Here is a 13,470-nt window from a genome sequence, read left to right on the forward strand (position 1 = left end):
AAGGGGTCTGTGCCAAGTACACGGGCATTCAAGAAACTTCCGAGAAGGGGCTCAGGAAAGTTCTGAGCAGACTGTATTCGCCATTTACTTGACAGAAGTCAGGGGATGAGAACTCCAAGGGCTCGTGAGGTCCCGGGGCCACTGCCCGTGTCTGTGACATTTATACCCTCCTGTAGGACTGACTGAAAACCCCCAGGGCAATGGGGCACATGCAAACTCAGAGAAATAGCAGCAAAGGAGCCCTGAGGAGCTGTCTCCCAGCCATCCCCATCCCAGGAATCCCAAAGAGGGACCAGATGGTGGCCGCTGTGTGGAGTGGGGGGTGGGGGGCGGGGGGAGTGGGTGATAGAGGGCAGGAGACCCTGAAACTCCCTCAGGCAGGAATCAGCTGGACCAGATTGGGTCTGACATCCACCCCTCCTGCAAAGCTGGCCTGACCACCGGGGCTGCAGCCTCAAGCGTGATCTGAAGGTCGCTTATTGAACCCGAATCAGTACCTGGTGACACATCCTGTCCAGCTATGGAAAGGGTTGGCAGGGATCTATCCCTGCCCTGTGCAAAGGGCTGGCACATAAAACACCATATTCACAGCTGAAAGTGAGAGGCTGTAGCCACACTGCCAGAAGAGGCTTTCATCCCAGAAGGAATGGGTCACCTTCTCCCCAGGAAGTTGGACCACTGCAGCGTATTCTTAGCGTGCCAAGTGACCCTGCAGAGGTGGGAGAGCCCTTGCAGATCAGCCAGGTCAGGGGTTCCCTTTACCTTGACTACAATATAAACAGGGGCCCTGGAACGGGGCAGAGCTGTGTCCCAGCCACAAGGGTCAAGAGAAGGCTGGGATGGGGGTGGAGGTCGAGGGATGGGTAGTGGTCACAGAGCCAGTCAACGTGAAGCCTCTCTGTCATCACACTCCTCCTATTGCAGTAAATTCTTCTACGGCTCCAAGTGTTACGTTGAAACTAACCCGAGTTAACTGTAAGTGAAAGGAATTCCAGAAAGAAAGAAGTTGGTGGTGGGATTGTTTCAGCAGGGGCTTGAAGCAGAGTGGAGGTCCGCGCACTTCCCCAAGGGCCCTGCGAGTTTAACAGGAGGGAAGGACCACCTCGTGGCTCAGGGACAGGGAGAGGCTGGTTGGCGCCTGTGCAGGACAGAGTCCTTGGTGACCGGTAGCCGGGGACCGAGAGGTTAGCTGGGGAGGAATGAGATATTCCCCCAAAGAGCTGTTCTGAGCGGTTCGCACCCGGAGGAGGCCACGCCAGCCCATCCACTTACCTTGTCCAATCAGCCAAGATGGCGCTGGGGAGTGGACAGGAGTTCTAGTCTTTTCTGTGAAGTCTGTCTCTAAATGGAGGCTACTTCCTGCGTATTTACTTGGACTATTTTCTCCATTTAACTGAATGTAGCTTTCACAAAATTTCTTTGTCTCCATGGGCTCGATTTGGGATTTCAGATTGAGCTCATGGATACCGCTTCCAGAAAACAGTCTGGAATCAGCTACAGTCCCTGGGAATATGCTCCCTGGGCCTGCAGGGTAGGCAATGAACAGCACTGTCCAGCCTGGGGACTTAGCGCCACCTGGTGGTCATTCTCATCATACCCGGGTGCCGTAAACAGGCGGCAGGTGAAGGCATTTGGTTTTGACAGTGTAGCCACCCCGCCACTGAAATTCGGTTTGTGGCACCATTTCACCCGGCCTCAAATTCTCAAATGAATCCACACTCAGACTTTCGAGGTTATCTCCAAATGAGATTCAACACATAGTCACAAGGACATACTGGCAGGAAAGAAAAAGTGAAATGTTGATGAAACTACTTTGGACTTGTGTCCTATTACCAGGTCACACTACTTGAAATGTACTGTATAGGATTAATTTCTTTTAATTCTACAATTATCTTGTGACTAGCCCCATTACATAGCATTACATTTTTTTAATTTAAAGCATTAATTTTGTTAAAAGTAAACGTAAAATCCATCATAATCTTTTTTAATTAATTATTTTATTTTTTATTTATCGGCTGCATTGGGTCTTCATTGCTGCATGTGGGCTTTCTGTAGTTGCAGAGAGCAGGGACTACTCTTCGTTGTGGTGCGTGGGCTTCTTACTGTGGTGGCTTCTTTTGTTGTGGAGCACAGGCTCTAGGCGTGTGGGCTTCAGCAGTTGCAGCACATGGGCTCAATAGTTGTGGCTCTTGGGCTCTAGAGCATAGGCTCAGTAGTTGTGGTGCACAGGCTTAGTTGCTCCATGGCATGTGGGATCTTCCTGGACCAGGGCTCAAATCCATGTCCCCTGCATTGGCAGGCAGACTCTTAACCACTGAGCCACCAGGGAAGACCCCATCATAATCTTATAATCCTGCTTTGATGTGTCTTTGGGCTTAGTGTGTCCAAAAATAAAATAAGGAAGGGGCCTGGGCCTCTCTCAAACTCTGGAAGTCTCTGGAAAGCTCTGGAAAGTTCTGGGGAAAGATGGAATGGAAGAAGACCAGAAGAAGGTGAAGCAAGGAGGCATGTGTAGTAGTTCAGGCCTGAGATGCTGGAATCTGAGCTGGGTCAGGATCTGTGTGGTTAGAGAGGAGAGATGTTGCTTAAGTCTCCATTTTGGCAGGATTTGGTGATTGATTCGTGAAAGGAATAAAAAAAGTGTGTACCATTCCCTCTTCCTGCTAATGAGGGCAGATCCTGGTAACTGCAGGACCTTCTGTTTGGAGAGCAGAAAGTCAACATCCTTGGCGTTATGGCTTTTGGCAAAGTTCCAGGCAGTATCACGCAGGCGAGGTGCGGGAACTAGAACTTGAAACAGGAAGGGGCCAAACCGCTCAACCAGGAAAGGGAGCAGGAATGTGAAACGTGAACATTCCAGAGGCTGCAGGAGCCAGGGGTCCTGGGGGCCACCCGGGAGGGTCTCCCCAGGACACTGCTCTGGGTACCAGGTGGCCCAGAAGACCCCTGGAGAGATTTGGTTCAGTTAGATGAGAAGCTTCAGGGAACTCTGAGACCTGCTGAGGTCAGCGCAGTAATGGGAACGGCCTGGGAACCCAGGCCCAGGACAGGGGAGGGAGGGGTCCAGGGTGAACCCCCAGTTTCTGCCTCCGATGACCTGGCCCCTGAAGACTGAACTCTTGAGGAGGAGCCAGCTTGTCGGGGAAGTGATACAATCAGGTGTCCCCAGATCACACCACCCTGCGGCTTTGAATGGAGCTGTCCTATTCACAGGCTGGGAGGAGGAGGCCCACTTCACTGATCATGGTACCCGGCTCCGCAGAGCGCTGAGAATTATCCCTGAGAATGTCGCCAGGGAGCCACCAGTGCTGGGGGACTGCTGCCCGAGCAGAGCCAGAGCAAGAGGTCATTTTGCCTCTGTGCTCCTCCCTGAAGTGAGGGAGGGATTTCCTAGGAGCGTGCTTGGGCCCAGTTCTCAGAGGTCCCCATAGGTAGCAGACCAGGGGAAAAACAGCAAGGCTAAGCCATGCTCAACATCGCCCTCCCCGGCAGTGACCAAGGGTAAACGTGGCATTCTGCCCGTCCCCCCTCCTCCCCAGGTACCGTCTGGATGGAGCCTCCTGTGTCCTGTGCACACAGGGAGGAGGGAGACAGAACCTCAGTGATATCAGCTGGGAGGTGAGGTGGGGAGGGGACCAGAAGCTGTTAGTCCGAGCCCAGATTAGTACAGGCTAACCTAAGACCCTAGAGTATTCTACGATCAGCCCTAGACACATCCTGGGGAAGCAGGACATAAAAACTGTCCATGGCCAATACTAAAGGTCCAGCCAGAGACTGGCCATCAGGGAGATGCAGAATGGGCAGGCTGCGTCTCTGGCCTCAGGAAGGTCTCCTGAGACTTGCTAGAACAGCAGTATCTAATAACTAGGCTCAAACTCTGAAGTGACCACCATGTTTTTTGGTTTTACTTGCCTAGAAGCACTGCAAATTGTTTAGGAAGGTAAAGCCAGGCCAGAATATGAACCAAATGCCACGGGGTCGATATCCAAGCCTCCTGTTTGACTTGCTACAGGCCGTAGAGGGTGGAGCTGTTGCTGTCTATGAAAGGACTCCTTAGAGGAGAAACTCCCAGATAAGACGAACGTGCCCAAGTTTCTCTGTTTGCTGAACGACGCTGAAAATCATTGATTATTGCCCTGGGCTAGGATCCTCACAGCCACAGAAACACGTCCAATGCTGCAGAGGGAAAGTGCTGACTTCTCGAGCAAGGCTTCTGCGTTTTGAATGTTTGCATAACATCAGTTCAGATATTGCTGAGTAGGAGGTGACAGCCACGTGCGCAGCCAGAGGCCTCCCCGCAGGGGAACCGGGGGCCTGGGCTTCCCAGACCCCTCTTCCTCTTCTCTCTGCCCCTTTGCCTTCCCAGGTATCATTCATTTCTTCAGTGCTCGTTTATTGGGGACTTGCCTTGCAGGGGGTAGTCTGTCCAGCCCCACAAAGGGTGACAATTAATTGACTAAATCTTGCCCTCCATTTCTCACAGGGCAACGGTAGAGACAGGGGAAGCAAGAGGAGTTGAGCTGGGGGTGGGGGAGGTGCGCTGATACTTCCAACTGAGAGGAATCAGGGAATGTAGGCAGATTTCAGCAGGGCCACAAAGCATGGGCAGTATTTCATCCACAGAAAAGTGAGAAAGGGCATGCCAATCTGTGAGCAAATTTCCAACCCTGAATAAAATAAATCTCTGAAGCCTCTTTTATTTTCTTTATTTATTTATTTTTAATTTTTTGGCTGCACTACATGGTGTGGCACGTGGGATCTTAGCTCCCTGACCAGGGATCTAACCCACACCCCCTGAAATGGAAGCATGACGTCTTAACCACTGGACCGCCAGGGAAGTCCCTAAAGGCTCTTTTTAGAACATGGCCCTAAAATTCTTTGACACTCATCTCACCAAGAGACGGATCGAGTCCCCTCCCCTTGAACCCGGACACTGTGCTCAGCTAACGTCAGTTTCCCAGCCCAGATCTTAAACGGGCATCTTCCTCTTCCTAACTTTTAGGATGCTCACTCTTGAATCCAGCTTCCAGACCAGAAAGGAAACCCCAGCTAGCCCATGTGAAGAAACACAAGAAGAGGCACCTGTAGGTATCCCAACCAAGAGCCCCCGCTGAAGTCCCAGCCAACAGTCAGGGTCACAGTCCAGACACTGAGCGAGGCTGCAGGTGCTCCCAGCTCCCAGCCCCCAAGCCACCCGGCTGCCGCCATGCAAAGAACTGGCCTCCGCTTTCCCCGTCTATAACATGAGAATAGTGATTTCCAACCTGCAGGGTTTGCGTGAGGATTAAATGGAACAAAATATGTGATGTACCTGATCTGATGAAGGCCACCAGGGACAAACCAGCAGATGAAAAAAGTTAGGCTCAGCGGCTTCCTGCAATGTGACAGGGCAGGGGGTACTGCAGAGAAATGGGAAAAACTCTTATCGAAGGAAGAAACAGGATTACTATAGGATTTTGAAGATGAGTAGGATTTAGGTAAGACTTAAATGAAGCAGTGTTTCAGTAGGCTCAAAGCAAAACATGGCTGTGTACAAAGGGATCACCATCAGACCAGGGGTACAGCGTGGACTCGGGGTTCTGTTTGCCTGGAAACTACGAAGTGGACATAAACGTGTTCTGTGATGCCCAGAAAGGCCAGAAGGATGATGAGGATGTCTAGAACTCAAAATTCATGCCTGGATACCCTCGGACCCAGATGGAGGAGGGTTGCAGCCATAGCTCTTTCCACTAAGTCCTGAGAGTGTCACCATCAGCTGTTAACAGTGAAGCAAGTGACTTGTTGCTAGCCATTTACTATTTTATGTAGAGAGTAACAAGGTTCACTTTCATCACTGTCACCTGCGGAAAACCACATGGGTTTCCTGAGTGGGAAGGAAAAGCAGAGTGAGGCCCAGCAGCCTGGAGTTGTGTGATGTGTGTTCGTATACCTGAGTTTTACCCCTCAGAAACATCAGCAGAGAACTTCCAGCACAAAGGAACTTGGGTTCTCCTCTTAGAGCTGCCAGTAACTAAGTCGAATGAGCACATTTCCTGAGAGACCGTAATTTGCCAAGCACATGCCCAGCAGTGTCCTTGGGCCAATCACGTGACCTCTCTCCCTGTTGGTCACTTCCACCTCTGCCCCCAAGAAAGAGAAGGTTGAATTCAGTATCTGCTGGAACCTTCCTCAACTCTATCATATCCGATTCTGTGACGTCAAACCTCATGCCCTGTGACCTTGGGGAGCGAAATGAATGGGACCAGAAGAAGAATTCACAGAGAAAAAGCCCCAGTCACTGACACAGTCATCCTGCCACGAACGGAGCTTGAATCTAATCACAAGAAAACAACAGATAATCCCAAAGAGGGAAGGTTGTATCAAAATAAGGTGGGTCAGAGGGACTGTATCCTTTCAAAATGTCGATGCCATAAAAGACAAAGAAAAATCATGGAAATATTCCAGGTAAAAAGAGGTTCAAGGGACATCACAACTTAATTATACACCTGGCTCTAGACTGGATCCCTGAAAGGGGGGTGAGGGATGCTTTTTTTCAAAAAAAGAGACATTAATAGGCCAACTAACAAAATGGTATATTAGATGAAGTATTGTGTCAATGTTAAATTGACCGAAGTTGATGTCAGTCATTTAGTTATGTAAGAGAACAACCACACGCACACACACACAACACAATGCACACATACAAAGAGAACAACTTATAAAGCAAATTGGATAAGAGGTTAACAACAGGTGACATTGGGAAAAGGGTTTTGGGAGCTCTTTGTACTATTTTTATTCTTGCAACTTGTCTGTGAGTTTGAAGTTGTTTCCAAATAAAAAGTTATTTTACCATGTCTTTTTCAGTCCTTCAATATCTACCCCAGCTGTGGTCAGTATCAGCAACTCCCACACTTGGAAATATATTCCTTTGAGAGCTTTAGAAATGAGTCGCGGCAAGCACTCTCACACGCTGCGGCTAGAACTGTAAATTGATTGAGGCTAGGTCTAGAAAATTTGCCGATATAAATCAAGAGCCTTAAAGTTATCATGGATGGGTGAATAGTTGTGAGATACAGCAAATACAGTAAAATATTATCGTAGAACTTGCGTGGGTATATGAGTGTTCACTGGAAAATGTTTTTGACATTTCTATATGTTTGACATTTTTAATAATAAAACATTGGAAGGTGGAAGGGCTCATGATTCACTAAGAGTGAAGCCTGAGGAAATAGTCTGGTGATACAATTAAAAAGCCTATATTCTAAAATGTTTGCGATGGACACCCATGACCTCTCTTTTCCTGGAAGCGGCCCTTCTCTCTCATTTCTCTTTTATTAAAATAAAATACATGGGCTGCTAACTCACATATACGGAATCTAAAGATGGTACTGATGAACTCAGTGACAAGACAAGAACAAGGATGCAGATGCAGAGAATGGACTGGAAAACTCGAGGTTTGGCGGGGGCGGGGGGTGAAGGGGAATCTGAGACGAAGTGAGAGAGTAGCACAGACATATATATACTACCAATTGTAAAATAGATAGCCAGTGGGAAGTTGTTGTATAACAAAGGGAGTTCAACTCGAGGATGGAAGATGCCTTAGAGGACTGGGATGGGGAGGGTGGGGGGGACTCGAGGGAGGTTGGGAGGGGAGTCGAGGGAGGGAGGGAATACGGGGATATGTGTATAAAAACAGATGATTGAACTTGGTGTACCCCCAAAAAATAATAAACAAATAAATAAATAAAATTAAAAAAAAAAAACATGGGCTTCCCTGATGGCTCAGTGGTTAAGAACCTTCCTGCCAATGCAGGGAACACGGGTTCAATCCCTGGTCGGGGAAGATCCCACATGCCACAGAGCAACTACTGATCCCGTGCTCTAGAGCCTGCCAGCCACAGCTACTGAGCCTACGTGCTGCAACTACTGAAGCCCACGTGCTTAGAGCCCATGCTCCACAACAAGAGACGCCACTGCAATGAGAAGCCCGTGCACTGCAATGAAGAGTAGCCCCCACTCTCTGCAACTACAGAAAGCCCTCGCGCAGCAACAAAGACCTAATGCAGCCAATAAATAAAATTTTTTAAAAATAATAAATAAATAAAAGATTACCTATAAAAAAATCTGTAAAAAGAATAATAAAATAAAATACGTATTAGAGCCCTCTTATGCCAGGTACTGTCCCAGGTGTGGTCACTGGCTCCCAGGAGTGCTCGGCCAGAGAGGGGCCAGACAAGAATGTGGCACATTGTACTGTTCTGATCCAGAGAAGCCTCTGGGACAAGGGCGGCCCAGAAGAATAGCTTCTCTTTGTGTGTGTTTGACTACGGTGGTAAAATACACACAATATAAAATTTCCATTTTAAGTATACAATTCAGTGGCATTAAGCACATTCACATTGCTGTGCAACTATCACCACCATCCGTGTCCAGAACTTTTCATCTCCCCAAACAGAAACTCTGTACCCATTAAACAATTTCCACTGCTCTGTCCTCCTGCCTCTGGAAACCCCTATTATACTTTTTGTCTTTATGGATTTGACTAATCTAGGTACTTCACACAGGTGGAATCATATAATTTGTCCTTTTGTGTTAGGCTTATTTAATACACATAACATACTGTACTGATGTTAGCATGTATGCTTTTAAGATCACCCATATTGCAGCATGTATCAGAATTTTATTCCTTTCGGTGGCTGAATAATACTCCATTGCATGGATATACCACATTTTATTTATCCATGCAACCATCCATGGGTACTTGGGTCATTTCCACCTTTTGACTTCTAAGAATAATGCTGTTAAGGGGGGGTGGGGGGTGGGAGGGGATGAATTGGGAGATTGAGATTGCCATACATACATTACTAATGAGAAAAAAATCAAATTGTACACTTTAAATATATGCAGTATATTGTATGCCAATTGTATCTCAATAAAATTTCTTAAAAAAAAAAAAAAGAATGCTGTAGTGAACAGTGGCGTACATTGTTTAAGAACATTGCCGTGTCTATTTAAGTCTGTTTTCAATTCTTTGGGTCTATACCTAGGAGTGGAATTGCTGGATCATATAGTAATTCTATGTTTAACTTTTTGAGGAGCCATCATACTATTTTCCATAGCAGCCACACCATTTTACATCCCCACCAGAAGTGCACAAGGCTTCCAATTTCTCCATGTGTTTGCCAATGCTTGCTTTTCTGATTTTTTCGTTTTTTTTCACAATAGCCATCCTAATGGCCTTGAAGTGAAGAATAATATCTGTGCTGAGTTTGGAAGAATGCATAGAACTAATGAAGCGACAGTAGGGGGAGAAGGCTGTCCCCAGCAGACCAGCAGTATGTACAACGTCAGGACTGTGGGAGAGTTCTGGGAACTGTGAGTAGAGTGCACCATTGGGGAGATCAGGGAGGTGGCTGGGGCTCCAGAGAGAAACCAGAGGCACTGGACCATGGGGGCCGGGCCCAGGCAATGAGACACTCCCTAGAGCATCCAGCTCCCCAAGATAGCGTGGAGTGGAGTGCATGGCCTGGAGGCAGACAAGCTTGGTGGGAATCTCCTACTCCTCTTGTCACCTGTGGGCCCCTGGGCACGGTACTCCACCTCCCTGACTTCAGTCTCCTCCACTGAAAACAAGGACCCAGCTGTGACTTCATCACAGGATGGCTGCCAGGCTGTACTGAGACAGTCCAAGTAGAGCAGGCACACAGCACTGACCCAGGGCGTTGGCTCCTGAATGACAGCCACGGTTACCAAGGGATGCGGATTATCCTAATAGCGAAATGATAATGGTGCAGACACTTGAGAAAGACACTGAGCATGACCCGGTATCAGCCACCAGCCGGGCCACATGGAGGATAAGAGAGGACTGAGCTGAACCTCCCACCTCGGCGAGCTCGTGACCCCTTGCCGGAGGCTCTGAGCCAGGGCTCCTTACTGGACTTTTTTTTTTTTTTTTTTGGCACACGGGCTTAGTTGCTCCACGGCATGTGGGATCTTCCTGGAGCTGGGATCGAACCCGTGATCTCTGCATTGGCAGGTGGATTCTTAACCACTGCACCACCTAGGAAGCCCTCCTTACTGGACTTTGGAGCTGCAGAAGCTGGGTGAGAATCTGTGGTGGACTTCATACATTTTCTGCCAAATATTCCACTTACCTCCTCCATTTCTCTATGGAAAAATGATCCATCTCTGTTACCAACTGAACTGTGTGCCCTCAAAATTCACAGGTTGAAGCCCTGTCCTCCATGTGACTATATTTGGAGATGGGGCCTTTAAGGAGGTAATTAAGGATAAATGAGGTCAGAGACTTCCCTGGTGGCACAGTGGTTAAGAATCCGCCTGCCAGTGCAGGGGACATGGGTTTGATCCCTGGTCTGGGAAGATCCCACATGCCGTGGAACAACTAAGCCCATGTACCACAACTACTGAGCTCACACACCACAAATACTGAAGCCCACTCGCCTAGAGCCAGTGCTCTGTGACAAGAGAAGCCACTACAATAAGAAGCCCATGCACCACAACAAAGAGTAGCCCCTGCTCACCACAACTAGAGAAAGCCCGTGCACAGCAACAAAGACCCAAAGCAGCCAAAAAAATAAATTAAAAAAAAAAAAAGAAGTTAAATGAGGTCATAAGGGTGAGGTCCTAAGCCAATAGGACTGGCATCTTTTGAGAGGGAGAGACACACAGAGAGAAGGTAGCCTTTCTACAAGCCAAGGAGAGAGGCTTTAGGAGAAACCAACCCTTCAGCACCTTGATCTTGGACTTCCAGCATCCGGAACTGTGGGACAATAAATTCCTATTGTTTAAGACATTCAGTCTGTGATATTTTGTTAGGAGAGCCCTAGAAAACTAATGTAGTCCCCACTAGTTAAACTCATGTTGTTTAGTTAACCTGCTTTGGTCCAATAAATGTGAGGTGTGTGACTTCCAAACAGAAGATTTAAGAATCTGTTTGTGCCTTTGACCTCAGCAACATTCCTGGTAGAGGTTATTCCATCACCGGGGTCCCAGAGTGAAGCAGATATAGAGCAGAGCTGTAGAAAACCCATGATAGACAGGTAGGATGACTGAGAAATAAGCCTTTATTGTTTTCAGCCACTGAGATAAGGGTTGTTTGTTACTGCACCATCACCTAGCCCATCCTGGCTGTTGTAGACTCTAGGATCCATGGCTCTGTGAGCTTGCATGAGGTTTTTTCACCTCTCTGAGCCTCTTCTTATGTATAAAAGAGACATGATAATACCTGCCTTGTAGGGTCATTATTCCTTCGCTCAACACATATTCACTGAGGGCTGCTGGGTGTCGCCCTGGGTCAGGTACAGTGGTACAGCAGAAGCAGCAAAGACACAGAGTCTGCCTTCACGGACTTCACAATTAAAACAAAAGGAAGTGAATAAATAAATAATTACAAACTGTGATAATCACTATGGTAGGCAGGATAGAGAAGCCACCGCAGTGAGAAACCTGCACACCACAACGAAGAGTAGCCCCCCTCGCCACAACTAGAGAAAGCCCGTGCGCATCAACAAAGACCCAATGCAGCCAAAAATTTAAAAAATAAATAAATAAATAAATAATAAATGAATAAATAAATAGGTGTGGTCAGGAAAGGCCTCTGAAAACTTGAAGTGTAAGCAGATCTGTAAAGGATGAAAAAGGTGGGAAGAGTCGTTTGGGGGCAGATTTCATAAACTAGAGAAGGCCGTGAGCTTAACCTCATGCTTGACCCCAAGGATGCAACCAATGTAAGTGATTACGATTATAAGACATGCATGTGTACAGTTTAAAAAAAAAAACAGTGGCTGAGAGAGAAAGTCCTGCACTTTCCTGCCCCTGTGCCTTTGCTCATGCCACACCCTCTGCCTGGAACACTTTTCTCTTCTTTCCCTGACTCGTAAGACCCTCCACTGGTATGTACATGTACAATTGAATTGCTTTGCTGTACACCAGAAACTAACACAACATTGTAAATTAACTATACTTTAAAACAAGAAAGAGAGAAAGAGAGAGAGAGGGAGGGAGGGAGGAAGTTGGATGGAAAGAAAGAAAGAAAAAGAAAGAAAGAAAGGAAGGAAGGAAGGAAGGAAAGGAAGAGAAAGAAAAGAAAGAAAGAAAAAGGGAGGAAGGAAGGAGGGAGGGAGGAAGGAAGGGAGGAAGGAAGGAAAAGAAGAGAAAAAAAAGACCCTCCCCTGGTGTCAGAGGAGGCAAGGTCAGATGATACTCCAGTTCCTTCCTCAAGGCTTTCGTATCATTCATTTCTGAGCAAATGTAACACACATGAGCATGTTCCTCAGAGGGAATCATTCTCATCCAGCCCCACGACCTTCCTCTCCTCTCCTTTCAGGATGGAAAGGGTGCTACAGGAACTTGGAGTTGACGGACAAGGGCAGACAAGCACTAATCACAATAACCAAGCCGTGCTGGGGGAGGGCCTGGACATTATAAAAAAGTGAGAGGCAATGCCCAGTTTAATTATCAACATCCCCACTCCCAGCCCTGCTCAAAAAAAATCTGGAGCACGCACATAGAGTTATCACCTATTACTTATTTTTTATTATAATAATTATTATTAACTATATGAAGCGTGGTGGGAGTTTGAGTTACTAATGCTGCTCATTGTTCCTAGAAAAAAAAATCAGCGTTTCTGGACAGTCCTCTCTTGCTCCTTAAATCATCTTGTTTTCTTCTTTTCCGGTTGGTGATCAAGCCTTTGAGGCCAGAACAAGAGGAGGCTGCTGTACTTCAGAAAATATCACTGCTGTCCTTTCTGCCTTTTCTGAGAACAGTGGCCCGGGGCTGGTGTGTGATCAGTTCAGCTTCCAGCCGAAGTCAGCAGGACTTTATGAAATTGTCTCCAATCTCAGTCACCCAGCGCTGGAACACTCCTTTCTTATTTGCTGAGCACCTAAAGAGCCATACAGAATGTGGGCTCAAAGTTCTAGAATTCAAGAAATTTAGTTATGTAAAATGCTTTCATCTTTTGTTCTGAAACTAACAGTGTTGCTAAAAGTGTAGCTGTTGAGACTGGTCCCAGGTGACCTGCAACGGAGGGCTGGTCAGGTTTCTCCATGCACCATGCACTTCTCCACTTCTGTGCCTTTGGTCACGAACCTGCCCTCGCCTGGAACATCTCCCTGCCACGCCAGGAACCCTCTTCCACATCAGACTCCCTCAAGCAGAGCTAATTGCTGGCTTATTCTGTGATCCCAGAGAATTTTCTGTATATACCTTCACTGTAGCTTTTTACTGACCTGTTTCCCCCATTGGACTGTGAACGCCTTCGGACAGGCAACATCTCTTCCTCATATTAGTATCCCCAGGACCTACCACCATCCTGAAATAAGTGATTCAGTAAATATTTGTCCAATGAATGAGTGAAAGAAGGAATGAGTGGATGAGTGAGTGAACAGTGAACTTTCCCTTTGTTTGCACCTGTAACCAAAGCCTTCTCTGTACTTTAGCTCTTAGATTCAAAGCCCTTGTTTAAGA

Source organism: Hippopotamus amphibius, chromosome 7, assembly GCF_030028045.1.
Source record: "Hippopotamus amphibius kiboko isolate mHipAmp2 chromosome 7, mHipAmp2.hap2, whole genome shotgun sequence".
NCBI classification, from domain to species: domain Eukaryota; kingdom Metazoa; phylum Chordata; class Mammalia; order Artiodactyla; family Hippopotamidae; genus Hippopotamus; species Hippopotamus amphibius.